The 23626-nt window shown below is 38.2% G+C and overlaps 1 protein-coding gene across 1 annotated transcript in view; it reads left to right on the top strand.

Moving 5' to 3' along the window:
• Positions 1 to 23626, top strand: part of DMD (dystrophin) — a 2039083-nt gene that overhangs the window by 257164 nt on the left and 1758293 nt on the right. The window lies entirely within an intron of this gene.

The following is a 23626-nucleotide window of genomic DNA, read 5'->3' as shown; positions in this document are numbered from 1 at the left end:
GCTCGTGGATGAGTAAGGAAGGACAGAAAAGAAAGAAAGGCAAAGGAAGGTTGGGCTGCCCTCTTTCTTTTTCCTCTTATATCATCATTTTCAGTGCAAGTGTTAGGCTAGTGCAGGGAAGAGACATGAGTAAGAAAAGATACAGTAGGGTGTTTTGGTCATTAGTATTTATGCTTATGCTCCATTGCCTCCTATTACTTTGCATATAAAATACAAGTGCAAAAGTACAATTACTGTGAATTTCAGGATGGCAGCAACAGAGCATTGAATCAAGGGTGAGGCCTTTCTGAATCAGGATCCTGTGGGACAGCACAGGTCACATGCCCATGAAGCCTATCCTGTTGAAGTGTCAAAATTGTATACACAATCTTGTGATTAGCAAAATGAAACACCCTTTTCCAGACCTGGTTGGAACCCTTACTATGCCTATGTGCTTCAGAATCTGCAAACGTGGTAGAAAATACAGCCTACCCGATCTTCAGGAGTGAGAAAAATGGGCAGAACTTCTGGACACAGAATCTCAGATGGGTCTTCTTATTCCCCGCTAAAGTTATTGGTTTTGCCATTTTGCACTCCAGGGATGAGTAGAGACCACTGCATACTAATCAGATTTCCCAAAGATTTGTGGAAGTAGGACCTCATGTAAGTTGATACCCCCACCCAAACACACAGCACGCGCGTGCGCATGCACACACACACACGCACACACACATACACACAGAACCTCAACAGGAAGCTAATTTATAGTTGGAAGGCTTTTGGGTGAGTACATAATTTGAAGAAAGGGAGAGAAATATTAATGAAGTGACAGAGTTTTTTTGAACACAGATACATGCAGCCTGCTAGTGGGCTGGCTATTTGTGATTTAAAAAAAAATTTTTTTTAACGTTTATTTATTTTTGAGACAGAGAGAGACAGAGCATGAGCAGGGGAGGGTCAGAGAGAGAGGAGACACAGAATCCGAAGCGAGCTCCAGGCTCTGAGCTGTCAGCACAGAACCCGACGCGGGGCTCGAACTCACAGACCGTGAAATCATGACCTGAGCCAAAGTCGGCCGCTCAACCGACTGAGCCACCCAGGCGCCCCTATTTGTGATTTTAAATCCGTATGTTCATTTTATGCACTGTGAAAAACGTGAACTCGCATGTAATCAGAGTCATGTTTATGCTGGGTACATGGGGACTGACTGCCCTTTCTCTGCTCTGTAGCAACCACCTGATTTTGGGGGGAGTATTTTTAACGTGACAATACTTTCAGATTTTGCTGGGGGTTACATCTTCTGCTCTTCATTGTGGCAAAGTTCTTAACCATTTCAAATTGTTTTCTCTAATTACTAAAAAATTAAATATCTTAGGAACTGTGTTATTTGATCTCTGGAGTGCTCAGAAGCTATATTCTACTTATGAAGGGGTAGTTCTAGTTTTACATATATAAGAATATGATAGGCTGGGTTGACAGAGTAAAGATAAACAAATTAGGTCTACTCATTTTTGATATATGCAAGGACACCTTAAAATAAAAAAACAGTTTTAATGATTTTTTTTTAAATCCCATGTAATTGACTAATTCCACAGTAACTGGGGTTGGTAGTAACTAAAACCTGTTACATTCCTAATGATGCCCAATGAGCCATGGGAAATGAATAGGTGGATGCAGTCCAGTTGCTAGAAAATAGTTGTTTGTTACTGACTTGTCTGAGAGGAAATGAACACTTTCATTTATCAGGGACAGAGTATAAAGTGTTCCTCACTGAAGCATTTCTAAAAGCTCTATGTGCCTTTGAATACTGATAAGAGCTCCAAAATTAAAGGTAAAATACGCGAGTAATCTGAACGATCAGAGATTCCTTTATGAGATGCTGGTAGTTTTAGTTTTTTTTAAGTATGATGTTACCAGCTCGCAAACCCAATAAATTCCACACTCCCTATTACATATAAAGTTATCAGCATGGCAGTATATCGTTTCCTTTTTTAAAAATATAAATTGCTAAGAAAATCAGAATTTGTCCTGTGATTCATACGAGTAGGTCTTAAGGAGAGCCACACAGTCATTAGCTCTCAAACGTGGCTACTCATTGGAGCTTTTGCAAATAATGTTGGTTGGATGTTCTTTTCAGAGAATCTGACTTGAACTGTCTGTGGTCCCAGCATTTGGATTTCAAAAGTCCCCCCGTTGATTCTGTTATGCACCCAAGATGGAGAACCACTGTAAAACAAAGGGAATTTAGGAATCACAGGAAAGAGACTTCACTACTCTCCCCACCTGCTTTGAATAATCATCATAGCCACCAAAGTCAAATTATCAACAGTCATTGAAGTAGAGGATAGTGTTAAAAAACAAAATTCAACTGGGTAAATTTGAAGATCTCATTGCCCTTATTAAATGATTCATGAATTGGGCAGCATCCCACCTAGCAAGCAGAGGGGAGCTCCAAAGGGGCGCAGTAAGGGAAAGTTTGTTAAAGGCAGAATAGAGAAATTATAAACAGGAGAAAGGATTATTTCAGGTGAGGTCACCTTCATTTGGGGACAAAAGGATCTTAGTAGAGGGATTACCTCATCTTCCTTTGGAGGATGGAAAAGACCCATGTGACTTTACTGGCGCTAACCAGAAAATTCCTGACCTCGCAGTTAAAGGTTATATTCCTGGTTGGTTGAAAATGCAGTCACGTTAGATATCAAATATTGCTTTACTGACATGGGGCCTTAACCTAAGTGATGCCATTTTGGGCCTGTAATTTTCTTTTTAACAGTGGCTGTTTTACTATAAGAAATCAGTATAATACTGATAGCTTCAGTGTTTACTATTAGCTACTGTAATGAAAAGAGAGAGAGAGAGAGAGACTCTTCATGTTCAGATATGGGTTGTATAAGATGTCCTGAAACAGTTGCATGGTTTTCATCCATTCAGTGGCTCTGCCTCGGAACCAGGATTGGTGCTTTAAAGGTGTTTCCTTTAGCAAATCCCTTTAGATACAAGAGGTTGAATAAAGAACAGCCAACACAACATCCTACAGGAAACTGAGGGGAACAATTTTTTCTTTAACATGTAAAATATTTCTAAACTTTTAGATCCACTCTTCATTCTTTTACAACCTATTTTGTACCCTGGAGGCTGCTCTTTAGGAACTGTCTCAAAGAGTTCCCTTGCCCTCTGGTTTACAGTTGAGAGAGGTCTGGCTGGAGCTCAGTGACTAGGAATAGACTATTTGTTGTCCTGGCCCCTGTGGGATCTCTAGTGGCCCTGGCTCTCCAGTTCAAGGAACTTCTTTCCCCTTGACCCTTTAAACTGCAAGTCGACCGTGGAGTTTTCACCATCTCTTGGATTTGCTAAAGCTGCCCAAATCTCTTTCTTAAACTCTCCTCAGATACCTGCTGGTTGAGAAACCCATTCTTTTATAGCCAGGGCCTTGATTAAATCATTTTGCGAGAATGTGCACACAGTTACCTCTTACAAAGTAACCGTGTACAGTGGCATATTAACTCTTCTGGGAATAACCATTTCTCTTTGTTGTTAAAGCATTTCAAATTTCTGACAATGCAAGTCTTTGTGTAGGATACCTAAACACCTAGTAGTTGTGGAACTCATTTTTGCAAACACAAGTGTAACTACATTATGAGAAAATAGGAGAGTAAAATTATCATAGACAAAAATGTCTCAAACACAAGTACTTGCAATGATTTCCTTATATAAGCACCCCCCTCCCCAAGAAATTAGGACTAGTTCCTAGTCTTTTAGGTAACATTCATGATTGTACTCTCATAAAGATGATTATGGCACCAAAATTATTTGGGTAGAAAGAACCCCAGATTTCTCCATGCCTACACTTTTGGCTATACGCTCTTCCCTTATCCAGTTATCTGAGGAGGATTAGGTTTTTGGCAAATTGTAATTTAGGAGAAAGAGCAAGGATGAAAAGGGTAAGAAGCAATTGGGAAGGGAAGAGTCCTATGGAGAAAGTGTAGGATGCAGTGTTTCTGGGAAGCTTTGCAGAAAGGGTTTCAGGAGTAGCAGAAGCTTTTGCTGAATCAAAATGAGAGGGAAAAGTTGGGGTTTAAAGAGATGCTCTATGCCCTTTATGGTAGGAGGAAGAGATTCACGTAGAGCTGTGAAAATCACCTGTGGTTGCTGAACTGAGTTCTGACAAATACAAAGAATAGAACATATGTGTTCAAACTTTATCAGCATTTCAGCAATTAATAACATTTCCTAAATCTCATGACTTCTTTTTTGCATGTCTGTTATTACCTTTTATCTCCACTCTGCCCTCCAATGATTATTTACACTTAGCACTCTAGTAAAATCATTAAAGTGAGATTTATAAACTATGCATAATAGTAAGTAATGAGAAGCTGAGGTGATAGGGATCCACTGATAGCTGTTAATTGATGAGGGATTTCACAGCAAATGAGGGGGAAAAGGCATGTCATTAAATAACAGTGGATGTCTTGGTAGGGCAGAACGCAATTAAAAAAATTTCTTCTGCAGTCTACTTTTTTTTGAAAAATTTTTAGAAACTTGCATGTTCAGAAGAAAAGGTTAAAAAATTAAATTAAAAAATCACTTTACCCTGGGTCAGAGAGGGAGTAGGTCCAGGATATTTATAGCTTCACTCTCTATAATAGCAAATAATCATATTATGATCATTCTGTGGAATATCGTATCGCAGTATAAATGCATGAACTAGTCACATGTGTGAACTATGACCATATGTAAGAACATGTTAACATCATAATATCATAGTGTAAATTAAGATAAAAACACTTCCATTGTCAGTGGTGAGCGAATATATTTTCTTAAAGGACCAGATAATGAGTATTTTAAGTTTGTGGGTCATCCACTGCAAATACTTACCTGTGTTGTTGTAGTGCCAAAGTAGTTATAGAAATTATGTGAATGAATGGGTACAGATGAGTCTAATAAAACTCAAAAGCTGCTGGTTGGCCTGTGGACTATGGTGTCCTGACCCCTATATTAGACAACAACACTCAGAAAAGCTCAAGCATAGTAAGACGTAATCAAAATACGATGTATACATGTATATGTAAGAGAAGAAAAATACTTTTCCCTCTACTTTTCTAGGTTCTTGGCTAAGACACTCCTGTAATCAAAGACACAGGCTCTTCTTTATTCAACGTCTCCTGTAACAGAGAAAAAATAAACACGAGTTTAAAAACATGTATACCATCTGTATACATGGAAGATACCCAGAAAACTGAGTAACTCACAGAAAACGCCCAAACCAGTACCATCTCTGGGGAGGGGTGGGGGTAGTTGAAGGGTGGAGTGAGCCAGTTATAAGAGGCTATCAGGAAAAACATTCTAAATAAGGATATGGTTGTTATGCAGATTTAAGTCATTGCCTCCTTTGAAAAGAGTTTCCAGAGATTTAGTAATCTTCCTCTTCCTGGATCAGAGAGGGAGAGGCCCTTACAAATGGAGATTTCTCCTTTACCTGTGAGTGTGTCTTACAAAAGGGTAACTAATTGCTGTTTATGGAGATATCCAGTGTCTGCAACCTCTCAAAAATACTAAGCCCTCAGTAATCCTTATGCCCATGATGCATATTTTCGGATGCCATGTGTTACTCCCCCTTGACCTACATGTGATAAATCTAAAAAGCCAGGCCTAAAGAAAAAGACAAACAAAGAACAAGTGTAGTTACCCTGGATAGGGGGAGAGGTACAGTACAGTGAAGGGGTAGTATGGAAGCACGAGTCTAGGTTCTGGTGCGAGTTACAGTTGTTACTTCAGTTCTTTGGATGGGCATGTGTTTATTTTTATGCGTTGTAACTTACCGATTTTTTCTTTTTTTTTTCTTTTTTTCCTTTTTATTTATTTTTTTCTTTTTTCTTTTTTTTAATATATGAAATTTATTGTCCAATTGGTTTCCATACAACACCCAGTGCTCATCCTGAAAGATGCCCTCTTCAATGCCCATCACCTACCCTCTCCTCCCTCCCACCCCCCATCAACCCTCAGTTTGTCCTCAGTTTTTAAAAGTCTCCGATTTTTTCTTTTGATATATGATACTTCATGGGTATATTTTTAAGCTTCAAGTATCATATTAGAAGAAGGGAACAAATGAATACAACTTGGAAAAAAATCAGAGGCAAGCATAAGATTGGAGGCACAGTGCAGCGTGCTTCCTTCACCATTTTAAATACATCATAGAAGTCTAGTGTTAATTGCTTTGGTTTTAAAAGATATCTATCAGTTGAAGTCATTTATGATGTACTTGTAAATGCTTCCCATTAGTTTCACTAAGACTCTCAACCCATTGTTTGGGTGATAGTTGCCATCATTCATTGATTCACTGTTACACTTTGTAGTGTCCTTAACTCTATAGGCATCAGCTCACATTAAATTTTTGTTGTAAAGTCTGTTTCCTTATTCATGAAAGCCTTTAGATGGCAACAAAATTAGTCACAACTTTCCCCTGAAGCAGAATAGTCAGAAAGGAAGCTGAGTAACAGAGAAGTAAAGTAGGTTGAGCAAGACTACACCTCATGCCAGTGAGACAGAGATCCAAATCCTGACTCACCACCCCGTATTCTGGTGGGATGTCCGCTCTGCAATTCTCCTCTCTATGTTGATGTGCATCTGTCTCCTTAGGACTGGGAGAAAGGGGTGGCATTTATTCTATAATGGGTTTTCGGGCAGCGTATCTCATTTTAGCTGCTTCAAGCGTCAAGATAACACCCTCATCACTCCCTCTCTGATGGTTCCCCATTCAACAGCAGTCATTTCATCTCAGGACACTTTTCCTCACAGTCAACAGTTTTTCCTTTGTGTAATTAAGTCTCATTTTTTTCTGGATAGATCCATTTGTGCCAGAACTCTTCTGCTGCCTTGAAGCTTGCACCATTCAGTTATTTTTAGTGTTATCTCTTTCCTTTCATTAGCACAGAGCTAAACTGCACATATTTTGTTCTTGCAGCTCTACCCAGATTAAGATCTTCTAGCTCCTTAGTCATTCATTTTAGCTGTTGCATTGAATTTCCTCCAGTTTATTTAAATCCTCCAGTTTAGGTTATTATGCCCAGACTAATAAATAAAGCACCATTTTCTCATGTCTAATCACTGACCCTCACCAGTGTTAGGTAAAAGGTTTATATACCTCTGTGACTTTGCTTGTTTGCTCTCTCAGTGGATGGATCTGAGCCAAAATATAAATTTAACAAAGTTTTTCATAATGTTCCCAGTCTGTGCTTCGGGCTCCTTTTCCTCAGGGCAGTACCCCTTTACAGCTTTTAATTGTCTTTATATTTTAATTTATTTTTTAAATATATATCCTTCTCAAAACGGAGAAATACCTCTGGTCATTTTTCCTTTCGTTAAACACATTTTATATTTTTCAGTACACTTGTATTTAAGTAAATACGACAAACAGGTATTGCCTTCCAAAGAAATTTTAGGCATCTAAGTTGTAATCAGGTGAATTTTCCATGAGTTGGAGATGGTTGTAGGGTATTCAGGAGGCTGTGTCAGAAGGGATCCTAGAAGTTTTCTCTCCCTGAAATCAACCCGATTCTCTTGATGGAAGAACAGAGAGTGCAAATCCCCAACTCCAGGGAGTGGAGATCACTTTGCTTATAAGATTTGCATGTAAATTTACATCTTCTCTGGCATCAATGATTTCTTTCAGTTAGAGCCCTGGAACTGTGAACCAAACTATCCTTTGACCAGCAATAGCCCGGAGCATTTCTGGGCTTCTAGTTCTGTCATTCCTATTACAGTACAGTGTGGATCATTCACCGGAGCCCATCGCCTTTCTCTCCTAGGAACACCAATATATATTTGCATTTATTTCAATATGTACCCAGAAGTCTCGTCTCTTTCCTTCATGAGGTTTATTCACGTATTAAATATGTCCCCTTATTTCTGCCTATATTCCAAAATCCTTGGAGGCCTGGTATATGCTATATTGCCATTCTTCCTATTGCATTTTTACCTTATATGCAGGAAATATGTTAATGAATTATGTATAAGGTTGCAACTTTGCCTGAAACTGAAATCTACCCACCTTATTAGAAAAGTGCAGGGAACTATATATAATGTGACAGACATCATCCTGACTCTTATAACGCGTGCTTATTATTTACCATGCAGGCTTTCAGATATAAGTCCTATACACAGCCCCTTTTGCAAAATAGCAGCATCTTTCTTAAATAAACCAATGCAAAACAGGCATGGACTTGTGATCACAACTTACAAAATCCAATTCCTTGTTCCAGGAAATGTTGAATCTCAAACATTTCATTGCAGCCCTAAAAATAAGGAAACTGCAATCTATTAGCCAATATAGGAAGTCGCATTGATACAATAAACTGATTGTCATGATGTCATTTTATATGTATGCACATAAGTTAGCTTATCATTTTTGCTTGTTTTAGCAGACAGTCGTCCTTAGCATATTGTGTGTATGTGCGTGTTTGCGTAAAATATCTATGCTTATGTAACTACGATAAAGCATACTATTTTAGCCATTGCTTACTGGTTGAATCCCGCCAGGCAAATAAGTTGAGAACATTTAAAAATTGAAATACCGAAAAATCAAAGTTCCTTTTTTCCTTTCTGAAACACTGGACAGCCTAGACACTCTAGGCCCTCATTTTAGCTTGGTAACAATCACCTGGTCCATATTAGGGGCTTCCTTATTTATTTATTTATTTATTTATTTATTTATTTATTTATCATTTACTTATGTATACCAATGGTATACATAATTTCACTGTACTTATGTGAACAAAAATAATTTATCAAATGGCTAATAATTCTGTGTTATATTCAGTCAGCTGGCATTTAGTCTTTACTCATATACATTTACAATACTCATACATCATTAACATTTAGTATTATGACAGATATGCTGGCTTTAAAATTACCTTTAAATCATATTTTTATGTTAGCATGTGAATATATGTGTATGCCTGTGTGTGAATACATACTCACACATACTTACACACTTAGACTTTTGTTTAATTCCCTTAATGACTTCAACAATAAAGGTACTTTTATTCTATTGATTTATACCTCTGCCTAAATTTGAGCATGGGATTCAGCACGTCAGAATAATATAGTTACTGTATTTTTCAGTTTATTTGTAGTAAATATGCATTATCTACATAATCTTCACATTGATATAAGCATACATTACCTGTACAATGCAATACTCAAAAATGATTCAGTAATCAGCAATAAGTATGCACTCTTTCCATAGCGACTAGAGAACACAATTTCTCTCTTGGACCACATGACTGTAAGGGAAGAAAAGTAACTTTCCCTCTACCCTTCAAGGTTCCTGGCTGAGACACCTCTGTAATAAAAGACAGGTAACAGGAGAATAACAAGCAAATTTAATAACATGTTAACCTCCTATATACATGGGAGAGACCCAGGGAAACTGAGTAACTCGCTGAAATGGCTAAAGCTATCACATTCAATACCATCTCACGCTAAATACAAAAGAAGATGTTGGGCATAGTGGTGGGAGCCATTTATGGGGAGTGACCAAGAAAAGCACAGTAAACAAGGGTAAGGTTGTTATGCAGAGGTATATTAAGTCCTTGACTTCTCCGTTGATATGGGTTGGTAGAGATTTAGAGTCATCTTTCTCTTCAAGCTACAGAGATAGAGACACCCTTAAACATGGAGGTTTCCTTTATAAGTGTAAGAAGGTAACTTCTACTAGGTTTTTAGAGCTTTTCCTTTATCTGCTGTTTCTTAAAAATTTCCAGCTCAGGGGGTGCCTGGGAGGCTCAGTTGGTTAACCATCCGACTTGGGGCTCAGGTCACGAACTCACAGTCCGTGAGTTCAAGCCCCGCGTCAGGCTCTGTGCTGACAGCTCAGAGTTTGGAGCCTGCTTCAGATTCTGTGTCTCCCTCTCTCTGACCCTCCTCTGTTCATGCTCTGTCTCTCTCTGTCTCAAAAATAAATAAACATTAAAAAAAATTTTTAAAAATTACCAGCTCAAAATAATCCTTATGCCAATGAGGCATATTTTAGGGTGGCATGTTCTGCTCTCCTTTAGCCGACTCCGTTAACTTTAGAAGTATCTCCTTATTTGGACTCCATTTCTACTCTTAATTCAGCATACTTCTATTAAAGGAGGTTATTAGTAAAACTGACTACTGAGGTGGGCAACATATATAGTTCCCTCGAAAACCTAGGCTTTCGTTATCCAGTGAACACACTTGTACTAATCATGTATTATATGTATAAGGTTGGATTAGGTATGGAGAATAAAGAAAAAAATGGAGAAACCAAGCCCTTATTGAGTTAACAACCTAGTCCAGTGTGTAGTGGATAAATTAATATAATATATAGCAGGTTGCATATGCAATAGTAAAGATATATCTTAAGTGGTATAGCGGCAGAAGGACGTGAATGATTCTGCTTAGAGCAGGAGTGATATTTGAAATGTATGTCAAAGAAAGTAAGGATTTACCAGATGAAAATTTGCGGTATGAAGGAGTGGGGGCAGCATTCCAGGAGAGAGGGACCAGCAATACAAAAGCGTAGAGGAATGCTATTTTATGACATCTTGGCAGAATAGTGGGTAGTTTTATGTTTCTGAAATGTTCAGCGCATGGGGGAAATGCGAGACGCGGGGCTAGAAAAGCAGGTTATGATTAGTTTGTGAAGACATTTAAAAGCATCTTAAGCAGCTGAAAAATAATTTCGACAAAGTTTTGTTTGTATCAATGATCAAGTCTCCTCTTCACTACCAAGCAAATGATCTCTCTACGACTAGAACAGCTAAGGAACAACAACAACAAAATAACCAACTTAAAGACTGAACCAAAAGACATGTCCTGGGCATATTTCAGAGGTTAAGTAACGATGTCATGGCCTATGGATGCCACAGAGAGCAGCAGTGAAAGCTGTGGGAACTTCAGAGCTGCAGACAGTGGTGATAATGCCTTAATTCTGGATCACATCTCTCAGTGAAGCTGAGAATCTGATCGGATGGGGGAAATTGTTAAAAAGAAAACCAAGGGCCCACAATGGTGTCACTAAGACCCAGTTCCCAAACGGGGGCTGAATACTTAATTGCAGTTTCAATTTCCCCAAAAAAGGTCAGTCTCAACCTGTGAGTCAGGAATTTTTTGATCCTAGTCAATGAGTCTGCCCTTTGCCTTCTGATCCCTCAAAGGAAGCTGAGGTAACCTCCATGATAAGACTCCTGGCTTATCCCCCTAAGGGAAAGGAGCCTCACCTGGAACAATCCTTTTCTTTTTGCCAGTAACTTTCTTGCGCCACCCTCCTTGTACAAAAATCTTCCATTTTGTACACCTTCTTGGAGTGCCCCTCCATTTGCTAGATGGGATGCTGCCCAATAATAAATCATTTAATAAAGCACATTAGATCTTTAAATTTTAAATAATACATAAATAAATAAGTAAATACATAAATAAAATAAAATCTCCTTTAACCCAGGCACTTAGTGCAAGTTTCTGCTTCTCTAAGTTGAATAATAGACATAGTAATGATCTGGTGGCATAAGTTTTACAACACATGTTGGTTTCCCAACAACTTTCAAGTATGTGATGAATTTTGATCACCTCAGTAACACTGATCAGTTGATGGAACTTGGCGCAGGATCATCAATTGCAGAAGAAACAGAGGAGGAGCCGAAGGAACAGTGAGAAAAAGCAGCTGGACTCCTGCTCTCTTTGCGGTGTCACCTCCATATTCTTCATCAAATCAAAGAATGGAGAGCTGAAGGAGAGCTTAGTAGCATTCAGATCTGCTACACTGAACCCCAGCTCTACACACAGGCAATCAATATGGTTTGGACACAGCTGATATAATTTGGTGGGGCTCTAATTGAATTTTTTCCCCTTCTTAATATCATTACACCTACAGAACATCTCCAATTAAGTATCCCCCCATCAGTCTCAAAATTAAATATCCCAAATGGAACTCATTATCTACTCCCACATAAACCAGCTTCTCATGACTGTTTCCCCTTTCTATTATAGGCACCACTGCTTCCAGGCTCCTAAATCTCAACTCCCTGGAGTCATTTCTTTTGTTCCTTTTCTATTCCTAAACCCCTTCATGCACTGAGTGCTGTTGTCTACTCTCTGAAATTATTTCTATGCATAATTTCCTTTGATTTCTGGGTATATATTTTAGAATATTCAAACAAATCAAGTGATCAGTGAACAAAAGAATGAAGACTTGAATAAACAACTGAATATTAACTGTTCTCATTACCTTTTATCTATAATACTACAACCTAAACTTTGCATGTATGAAAGTATCTGAGTGAAAGCAGGTGCCCCCCCCTTCACATAAATTAATCCTGTGATTAGGTATTCTCCTTACGTGTGAATTCTTTCAAAGTCTCTTACGTTAAAATCTCTCATAAAGTCACTTTCAGTTGCTCAATTCCTTTTCTTTTTTCTTTCTTTCTTCTTTTTTTTTTTTTTTTACAGTTTATTTTATTTATTTGAGAGACAGAGAGAGAGCATGAACAGGGAAGGGGCAGAGAGAGAGAGGGGTAGAGAGAGAATCCCAATGTGGGATTCGAACCCACAAACTATGAGGTCGTGACCTGAGCTGAAATAAAGTCGGTTACTTAACCAACTGAGACATCCAGGTGCCGCTCAGTTGCTTTATTTCTAATAAAATGATACTGTTTAGAATGTATATCATTGCATGTTTTAGATCCACAAGGTGGTTACACCGTGGAATTGATTTTTTTTTTTTAAATGCCAAACATTGAATGAGTATTAAATTATTCCCATGGATAGGACTTCATCTTTTTACTTGCTAGGTGTCATTGTTAATGAGTCTTTTAAGGATCATACATGCATGCACATTCACACACACAAACCAGTACTATCTACTAAATATGCACCTAAGAGACAAGTGGGGAAATAAAAACAACAGCTTTCTTACCAGCAAGAAAATGAGTGTGGCATAAGATTAAATTTTCATGATGAATAATATAAATATTTAAGAAGTACTGTGTCTTAAACAGTGTGGCTTTAAATGGAGACGGGGGCGCCTGGGTGGCGCAGTCGGTTAAGCGGCCGACTTCAGCCAGGTCACGATCTCGCGGTCCGTGAGTTCGAGCCCCGCGTCGGGGTCTGGGCTGATGGCTCAGAGCCTGGAGCCTGTTTCCGATTCTGTGTCTCCCTCTCTCTCTGCCCCTCCCCCGTTCATGCTCTGTCTCTCTCTGTCCCCAAAATAAATAAACGTTGAAAAAAAAAAATGTAAATGGAGATGATATGTTCTGGGTGGGGAAAGAAAATCTGCTAGATGACATAGAAAGTAGTTTTTGGGATAAAGAAAACAATGACATCAAAGCTGCCTGCAAAGAGATTGAATAGAATTACTCCATGAAATGTGAGAAAAGAAAAAAAAAAACCCAGTATTTCTAATATTTTATCTAATATGTTTTTTCTCATTGCATATAATTAACAAAATAGAACTTCTTGTTAATATTTAAAAAGTATTTTTGGTTAGGGGTGCCCGGGTGGCTCAATGGATTGAGTGTCCGACTGTTGATCTCAGCTCAGGTCTTGATCTCAGGGTCATGAATTTGAGCCACGCATAGGGCTCTGTGCTGGGCATGAAACCTACTTAAAAAAAAAAAAAAAGTATTTTTGGTTACTTCATCTAAAGCCTTTAAAGTTTATACATTTATGTTGGCCTAAAATCATGTGGCAGGGGGCGGTGGGGGGCTGTGTGAGGTTCATAAATTATTTTGGGAAAATGTAGATGACTTAAAACATTGTAAGCATTCTAGACCCAATTCTGCTATGAAGGGTGGGAAAGGGGGTTCCCCACACCAACAGGCAGTGATTCATCACCGGCTAGGTGTCCCATAATTCAACGTATTGCTGACACTGTCCACCCATTGTTAGCATCAGATCCTACAGGTTAAGGGTTCAGTCCTACAAGAAAGCCTGCTCACCCCCCACCTTCTTCTGAGGCCAACAGCAAATCCAAGTTGTCACCTGTGTTCCTGACCCACTGGGTATGAATTAGAGGTTCCTATGACCACCACCTTGGGTTTAATTAATTTGCTAGAGCATCTCACAGAACTCACATAAGCATTTTGCTTACTAGATTATTGGTTTATTAGACAATGATATAACTCAGGAACACCCACGGAAGAGAGAGATAGCACAGGGTTTTAGGGAAAGGCATGGAACTTCCATGCTCTCTGAACTCACCACTGTCCCCAAATATCCACTTGTTCACCAACCCAGACATTGTCTGAATTCTGTCCTTTTGGATTTTTGTGGAGTCTTCATTAAATAGGCATGATTAATTAAGTCACTGACTATTGGTAATTGACCTCAATTCAGTATCCAACTCCTTTCCGCTCTCTGGAGGTCATTGGAATGGGACTAAAAGTTCCACCTCTCTATCAGTAGTGGTTCCCCTGGCAACCAGCTCCCATCCTGAAGTGCAGCCCAAAAGACATCATTAACATAACAAGCGACACCATTATATTGTAGTTCTCATCTCTGAGGAAATTGCAAGGGTTTTAGGAGCTCTGTGGTCCCAGAAAGGAGGACCGAATCCAAATATGTATTTCTTATTAGCAATCACAGTATCACACAAGAGGTGGTTTTATCCTTGACCACCCATAATACGTTTTACAAAAAGGGCGAGGAAGCATATGTCTTTTATTTCCAAGCTAAATAGTCTTGTCTCTGTACCATGCTGCTGTGACTGTCAGATTCAGAGTTCTTATTAGGGACGTGAAAATTTCAGAAGGGTATCAGAGCAAAATTTTAGCAAGATTAAATTGGAAACTAAGGATTGAAGGATTAGGTGATTAAATCCCAAATACGCTTCTGGGAATTTATAACCTAATTGGGAAATCAATGTAAATATCTGAAAACTTAAAAAGAAGTAGAAGAAGAAACAACCCAAGTTTGTATTAATTTGGCCAACAGATTTTTTGCCTACGGTGTGTGTATTGTAAGATAAAAGAAAGACTAGTCACCCTTCAGTAAAATGAGTAGTATTTCCTTCACAACTGTCTTCATATATGCAGTAAGTAATCTATCATGTGCCAGGTAAAGGCCACACATACTCTGCATCAAAAGAGGTTAGGTTCACAGTGAGCCAGAATGATTTGAAAAGGAAGGAGTGGAGAAATTTTAGGTAAGATGGAGATTTTTTTTTCTCACTGAGATAAGCCTTCTGAGGAGGAAGAATAGAGACTCAAATAATTTAGTGATAATCATTATGGCATAAGTAAGCCAGCAAATGCATTTCAGTAATAGTTATAGCTAGTATTTGTAGAGCAAGTTATATGTGTCAGACGCTAAACAAGACCTTTCCAAAAGATACCACATTTAAATCTTATAACAACTGGATCGCCTGGGTGGCTCAGTCGGTTAAGGGTCCAACTTCGGTTCAGGTCATGATCTCAAAGTTTGTCAGTTCAGGCCCCGTGTAGGGCTCTGTGCTGACAGATCAGAGCCTGGAGCCTGCCTCAGATTCTGTGTCTCCCCTCTCTCTACCCCTGCCTTGCTCATGGCTCTGTCTCTCTCTCTCTCTCAAAAGTGAACAAACATTAAAAACAATTAAATCTTACAACAACCTATTGACTTTGGCATGTTGGTCACATTCATTTTAAAGATAGAAAAATCATGGTTTAAATGTTTGTATCAACCACAATCCAACAGCTAATCAGTGACCAAATCACTTTGTTTCCACTTGATATTTCATTGACATTAACATATTCTCCAATCCCTTTTTCCATAGTTGTGACTTTTTCTTAAATATTAAAGTTTTTCATCCCTTAGATTGTTATGTAGGCACATGGTGATGAAAATAACCTCCACAATTAATTTAACTAATTTTAGTTGTTGTCATATACATTGATCTTATATATTTCCTCTTAAAAGTGTTGAATTGCTTTTCTTAAAGCCTTTCCAGAAATGCCTACACTGTTTTTTCAAGTTACTCTTTCATCAATTGCATTAGATTAGTGACAGTTTCATGTAGTTCGTTTCCTGGATTTAAGATATGGTTCAGTTACTCAGGGAGCTCAGAAGTTAACGACTTCTGAAAGTGCATGAATCCCTTCTACCCACTGGTGCATCCAAACCATTCGGATTTTATTTGCTACATCAGGGGTTCTATCCCTAAAAGTTCCTTGGAGGATACTATCAGAATGAAAAGATTCAAACTAGCAGTCTTCCAGAAGACAACATTGTGATTTTAAATTTAACAGTCACATTATCAGAACAGCATAGGCTATGCATAGCATGCCAAAATAATTTGCAAAGTTGGTTAATTAATTGATTTTCTTTTACAAAATAGGTACACTTTTTGAAAACCCCACCTAGTCACTTGGAGCCACCTTCTACCTTTTCTCTAACACTCCATATTGTTTGTTCATTATAAATATTCAGAGTATACTTAATAATTTACCTTATTATTTTATAAAAACATTTTGATGCTAAAAATGTTCACATATAATGATAATGGTTTTCTTTTTGGACGTGAGGATCCTGCTGACCTGCATTTTTTCGGCATTTCCCCGTGTGTAGTAATGGATTTGGGTTATTCATGTCCTAGTCAGTCTCCAACTTTGCATATATTTTCCGTCACCAAACCTATCAAATCCATTTATTCATCAAAAGTTAGATTATAGGGGCGCCTGGGTGGCGCAGTCGGTTAAGCGTCCAACTTCAGCCAGGTCACGATCTCGCGGTCCGTGAGTTCGAGACCCGCGTCAGGCTCTGGGCTGATGGCTCGGAGCCTGGAGCCTGTTTCGGATTCTATGTCTCCCTCTCTCTCTGCCCCTCCCCCGTTCATGCTCTGTCTCTCTCTGTCCCAAAAATAAAAATTAAAAACGTTGAAAAAAAAAAGTTAGATTATAGCTTATTTCTCTGAAAAATAATTTTCTCAATGTCCTCGAGGAAGAAAATCATTTAAGAAGAATGAATAAAGCTGATCACTGCCCTCATATAGGAGTTTTACCTATAATATGAGCTGGGGTTTGAAATGTGCTTCAGATTCTGTGACTCCCTTTCTCTTTTCCCCTCCCTGCTCATGCTCTGTCTCTCAAAAATTAATACATGGTAGAAAAAAATAAAAAATAAAAAAAAAGCAATGTGCTTTTGTACTAACTCGGGTTAAAAAATAGATTAACATTTTTATATTCAAATTGTTTATTTAATAAAGCCAAGACTCATTTTACAAGCATAGGCTTCTGAAAAATCTTTGACTCCAGATGTCTGAGAGATTTATTGTTTTCCAGTATCAATAGAATCTTCCTTAAATGAAAGAAAGAAAGAAAGCAATTCTTTGATTATTTCTGTATTGTATCCTGACATTTCTCGATCTTCCCATGACAGCATACTCCAAAGTTGATAGTTACTTAAGATTATGCAGTTATTAGGATACCTGGGTGGCTCAGTCGGTTAAGTATCTGACTTTGGCTTAAGTCATGATCTCGTGGTTCTTGAGTTTGAGCCCCGCGTCGGGCTCTGTGCTGACAGCTCAGAGCCTAGAGCCTGCTTTGGATTCTGTGTCTCCCTCTCCCTTTCCCCTCCCCTGCTTGCATTCTGTCTCTCAAAAATAAATAGAAATATGAAAAAAAATTTTTTTTAAGTTTGTGTAGGTACTTTGATGGACATTTAAATTTGGTAGTTTCATGTGTCTACAAAATTAAAATTAATTTTTGAAACTGGTTTCTATAATTAACAGCGATGGTCTATCTTATTTTTGATGTATTTCCATTTTGCTTATCTTTTCCCAATTAAAATTTAAAGTCTTAATTTATGAGGCATTGTTCATTTATTTGTTTGTTTATTCTTTTGAAGTTTATTCATTTCTTTTGAGAGAGAGTTTCCGCAAGCAGGGAGGGGCAGAGACAGAGGGAGAAAGAGAATCTCAGGTGGGCTCTGTGCTGTCAAGGCAGAACCCATTGTGGGGCTCATTCTCACAAACCTTGAGATCATGTCTTGAGCCGAAATCAAGAGTCAGACGCTTAACCCACTGAGCCACCCAGGCACCCCAGTTTATTTTTAATTAAGCAAGTAAAGCAAGCCCTGAAACACCTATGAAAAATATGTTTTTATTTATTTTTTAATGTCTATTTTCGAGAGACAGAAGGAACACAAGTTGGGGACGGGGAGAGAGAGAGAGAGAGAGAGAGAGGGAGAGAGAGAGAGAGAATCGGAAGCAGGCTCCAGGCTCTGACCTGTCAGCACAGAGCTGGATGCGGGGCTCAAACTCATGAACCGTGAGATCATGACTTGAGCTGAAGTCAGACTAAAGCTTAACTGACTGAGCCACCCAGGTGCCCCCAAAATCTTTTTAAAATATATAACAAATCCAGGGGCACCTGGGTGGCTCAGTTGGTTAAGCGTCCGACTTCGGCTCAGGTCATGATCTCACAGTTTGTGAGTTCGAGGCCCGCATCGGGCTCTGTGCTGACAGCTTAGAGCCTGGAGCTTGCTTCAAATTCTATGTCTCCCTCTCTCTCTGCTCCTCTCCCGTGCATGCTCTGTCTCTCTCTCCTTCAAAAATAAATAAAAACATTAAAAAAATTAAAAAAAAATAACAGATCCATGTGATAAAAGCAGCTACCCATTTACATTACCAATATAGTTAAAATTTGGAGTTTTTTTAATTTCAAATTTAATTACCATTGATAGTCATCCATGAAGACCAAAGGAAATTATTGGTACTATCAATAGCAAAATATAGACAGTTACTTTTACCTTATCCAGTCTTCATCCCAATAATGCAATTTGATTTATATATCTACTAGTTTAATCACTGAAAACTATTAATAGCACTGGTTTTAGTATTTTGTATGTGTAGAGAAGATATGTGGCCATCAAAATAAAGTCCTTTTTCCACTGGTAAAACTGGTTATAAAAAAAGTAGCAATGGACATCTGAAAAAAAGATATGCTTCCCTCAAGTGGAATTTCTGCCAAAATATAGTGAAAAATGAATAAAGTCGTATTTTTTATATGCAAATTACATAGTAGCAAACCATCTTTTGCTTTTGCAGTTTAATTATGGGAAATTACCTTTTGATTTGCCCAGTTGGTTAGTAGCTTCACTGAGACTACCGTACAGTTTAGGGCTTAGATGCCAATACTGCGATCATTTTACTAAGAGAAAAAATTCTAGAGCAAGCTCAGAAATGCTTTCTTTCTCTGCTCTTCTTCCTCACGTTCGAGGATGGGTCTGAATTTTTTCTCAAGACTCTTCTAAATAGATGCTTAAAAGCACAATTGTTATAAAACATTTGTTGTATCACCTGCAAATGTGAGGAATAAACATTTGTTTGCTTGTTAGTTTGGGGGAGTTCAATTTTCTTAGTAATTTGAAAGTATACATTAAAGGAATTTTGTTATTCAAAAGGACCAAAGGGAAATGAAATAGGAAAGAGTTGAAAAGCAATTAACAGGTAAGCTTTTGAACTGTATTTTTCAGAATGCCTCGCTCAAGTTTCAGCCTGTTTGGGAAAGAAAGATTTTAGCTCTCCCCATCTTCTTCCTCTGCTGTTTTAGGCTCCAGTGATGCCTGTACCAGACTTTTCATATATGTAATTATGGAGCATCTTTTTTACAACTTGATTGTGCATATTTAGTGAAAGGGGAAAGTGCTTTAATGGAGGAAAAACAGCTTTTCTTCTACCCTGCTAGGAATCTTGGTTGAGTTACACCTGTAGCAAAGACAGTTTAATAGGAGAAAAACAAACAGAAGTTTAACAACATATATGCCTCCTCTATATATGGAAGAGACCCAGGAAAACTGAATAACTCTCTGAAATCACCCAAGCCACCACCTTAAGTATCATCTCTGTTTAAAGACAAAAGAAGGTGTTGTGGGTGGGAGAGCACAGGAAATAGGGATATGTTTGTACTCTGCAAATTTAAGTCCCTTCTCCAATGATGAGTTTCTAAGGATTTAGCCATTTTTTTTCTTGAGGTACAGAGAGGGAGATGTGCTCACAAATGGAGATTTCCCTCATAAATGTAAATTTCTCTTCCTAAATGGTAACTTCTCCGTTTTTAGAACTTCTGTGGCTACTCTTTCTTTAAAACAATCCTTATGTCAGAGAGGCATAGTTTGGGGTGAGAAATTCTACTTTCCTTCACTGTCTTATTTAATCTTGTGGCTTTTATGTAATCTCTCATATAGAAAATGTTGGGGTTCAGAGCTGACGGCCAAGCAAGAATTCTTAAGACGTCTTTGGTGGAAAAAAGTTTTATTATAGCACAGGGACAGGACCTCTGGCAGAAAGAGCTGCACTGGGTTTGTAACAGGTGACTGACTATATACCTTCAAGTTGGAAGGGGGTTAGGGATAGGGTAAGTCTCTAAGGTGTTTTTAAAACAAGGTTTCCAGGACCTTGAGGAGCTAGCTGCTGTTAGGAAATGGTCACTTATTACTGTTTAGTAAAAACTCAGTCATGAGACCCTTCAGAAATATAACAGGGGGCTGTAAGCTTGGAGTATAATCAACAACATATATGTTGGGGAGAAGTTGAGATACCGGAAGTTTCCAAAGGAATTTTTTTTTAAGTTTATTTATTTATTTTGAGGGAGAGAAAGTGTGTGTGTGTGCGCACGCGCATGTGTGTACGTACAGGCACATGTGTGCTTGCACCAGCAGGGGAAGGAAAGAGAGAGAGACAGAGAGAGAGAGAGAGAGAGAGAGAGAGAGAATTCCAAGCAGGCTCTGCAATGACAGGCCTTGACACAGAGCTAAATGCCACAAATTATGAGATCATGACCTGAGCTGAAAGCAAGCGTCAGATGCTTCAGTGACTGACCACCCAGGTGCCTCTCCAAAGGTATTTTTATATGTTGAAGTAGACTGTTGGAATTGTGGAGGTTGGGATAATGTTAAGCTAAGATTGCCTTTTGCCCTTAGCAAAGTGGAATCTTTGAGGCAGCTAAGTTCCTAGACGAATGTCACTCTGCCTGTCTCAATGACTTGTCAATGGGCTGTAAGTTGTAAGGAAATTTAATTTTTCATTTGCCTTTGTTTCCCGCATCACTGTCTGTGTACCATACATACATAGAGTCTAGGAGTTCAACATGTGGTTATATAAATTAAACATGGAATGGATAAATAATGGATGCAATAATGGATAGGTGAATGGATATGTTTATAGTCATTTCCATGTATTAAAAAACAAAATTCAACTGAGTAAATTTGAAGCTCTAATTTTCTTTGTTAAACAATTCATGAATCAGGCAGCATCACATCTTGCAAGTAGAGAGATGTTCCGAGGAGCTGTACAAAATGGGAAGCTCTTAAGGAAAGAGAGTTGGACAAGGAAGGTATTAGTAAAAGGAAAGAGAGAATTGTTTCAGACCAAGATATCTTCTTTTGAGGGGGGAAGGGAATGGTAGGGTTTTTCTCATGCACATGACCTCACTAATGCTGATCAGAAAATTTCAGATTAACTGTTAAAATGTCATATTCATGGGATAGGCTAAAATTGTAATTAAGTCTTGATTTGCTGTTGGGTAGGGCATGTGGCAAATGAATCCATTTTGAGGTTCTTTCTTTCTTTCTTTTTTTTTTTTAACACGTAAACAGTTTTATTCTCTAAATGAAGTTATCTCTAATATGCCTTTAAAAGCCTAAATATCTGGTTGCACAGAGTACACATTTTAAAAAGGTAAATACAAAAAATATTCACAACAGTTTTCCTATCCTGTCACCCAGACACTTAGTTACCGTCCTTCACTCTTACCAGCGAGAACTGATTTTACTGGTTTCTCTTGTTTTCTTCCAGAGATATGCTATGGACATGCATGTGTGTATTAAAACCTGTCAGCAAGGTATTAGATAACCTATTTCCTCATAGCATCAACAACACAGTATTGTTGGGGAGGAAAAATTTTCTCTACCCTTCAAGATTCTTCTATCTGGTGTAAGAACTAAATTGACATGAGGTAGGGCAGTGGGTAAAATAGGTGAAGGGGATTCATATTACACTTGACTTCAGGAGCCCTGAGTAATATATGAAACTGTTGAATCACTGCATTGTCCATCTGAAATTAACATAACATTATATGTTAACTACACTGGAATTAGAGAGAGAGAGAGGGAGGCAGGCAGGCATAGACAGACATGAGACAGAGTAACAAAAGAAGAAAAAAACCAGTATTATTACATGCATGAGGGTCCAGTAATAAAAATGAGACCGAAAGAAATGACCAAGGTAGGTCGTTTTTATGCTTTTTGGACAGTGTGACAATAAATCTGTGATGAATTCACAGGGCAAAACAACAAGAACAACAACAACAACAACTTCTGTTTGGGAACTTTAGCTAATAAGAAATTCTAAACAGAATGTGGGCTGGGGTTGTAAATTAGTGAAAGTAACAAGGTTTGTTTATATAGCCTTCTGGGCTCTAGATTCCCTGTCTGTGGTGATAAGGATGTCTCTTTATAGCCTGGTACAGGGAGGATACCTTTCATAGGGGAGATTCATTTTGTACTTTCTGGAGACAAAAGCGAGTGAAAGTATTTTTGCACTGGCTGTTTCTTAAGTAACTTTAATTCAAATAATCATTATGCCAAAGTGGCACATTTTGAGATAGCCTGCCTTCGATTCCAGCTCTTTTAGGCAGTTGGGGGTGGGGGGAGACAAAAAATAAAAACTTCTTGACTCTTCTGTTTCTTAAAAATAATCAGCCTATAATAATCCCCATGCCAAAGAGACACATTTTGGGGTGGCAAATTTTGCTCCCCTATAGGATAGTGTCCAACTTTTTTGATCTTTGCTCATGTGATTGGTGAAAAAATTGTGTCGTATTTTGCGTTTAATAAAGAGTGGGATGACTTTATTTTCAAATGTTTAGGAACTGTCTTTTTTTTTCTCTGAATTCTGTTAATTTCCTTCGCATATTTTAGAATTTCTTAAAAAATTGTTTTAGAGTCAATAGATAGATGAGAACTAGTGTCTTTATTTTTTTTAATTTGTTTTGAGAGAGAGAGAGAGAGAGAGAGAAAGAGAAAGAGAACGAATGTGAGTTGGGGGGGAGGAGCAGAGAGGGAGAGAGAGAATTCCAAGAAAGCTTTGTTCCACCAGCACAAGAGTCCTATGTAGGGCTCACACTCACAAACCATGAGATCATGACCTGAGCCAAAACCAGGAGTCAGACACCCAACTGACTGAGCCACCCAGGTGCCCCTAGTCTTTTTTTTTTTTTTTTTTTTTTATCAAAAGCAGTATTTTCCAACATACTCACACATACTAATTCATTAGATTTAGCACTATTGCTAATTGTTCAATTGTTTCAGAACATGAATTTCACTTTCAGGGAGGTCAGTATATTAGTCTTGGTAATATTACTCTTGGTAATATTACTCTTGGTAATATTAAAAAATATTAAGCTATGAAGGGGTATCTGAAGAGTGATTCCAAAAACAATAATGGAGGACTCTATTTCACATCCGGAGTTTTGCACATGCTGTTCCACTGAAAAATTCTTGCTATTGTTTTTGAAGGATGAAATCTTTCTTATCCTTTAGACCTTAATTTAATTGTGCTTCCTCAAAGACATCTTCCTTGGTTATTAAATTTCTAACTTTAAACAGAGCAAAGAGCAGCCGTATCTAAGTTAAAAAGGAGCTTATTCAAGAATATCAC

The sequence above is a fragment of the Herpailurus yagouaroundi genome, unplaced genomic scaffold, assembly GCF_014898765.1.
Source record: "Herpailurus yagouaroundi ecotype Mexico unplaced genomic scaffold, PumYag 67793, whole genome shotgun sequence".
Taxonomy (NCBI): Eukaryota; Metazoa; Chordata; class Mammalia; order Carnivora; family Felidae; genus Herpailurus; species Herpailurus yagouaroundi.
The sequence above is the reverse complement of the archived record's forward strand: the minus strand, read 5'-3'. Positions and strand labels throughout refer to the sequence as shown.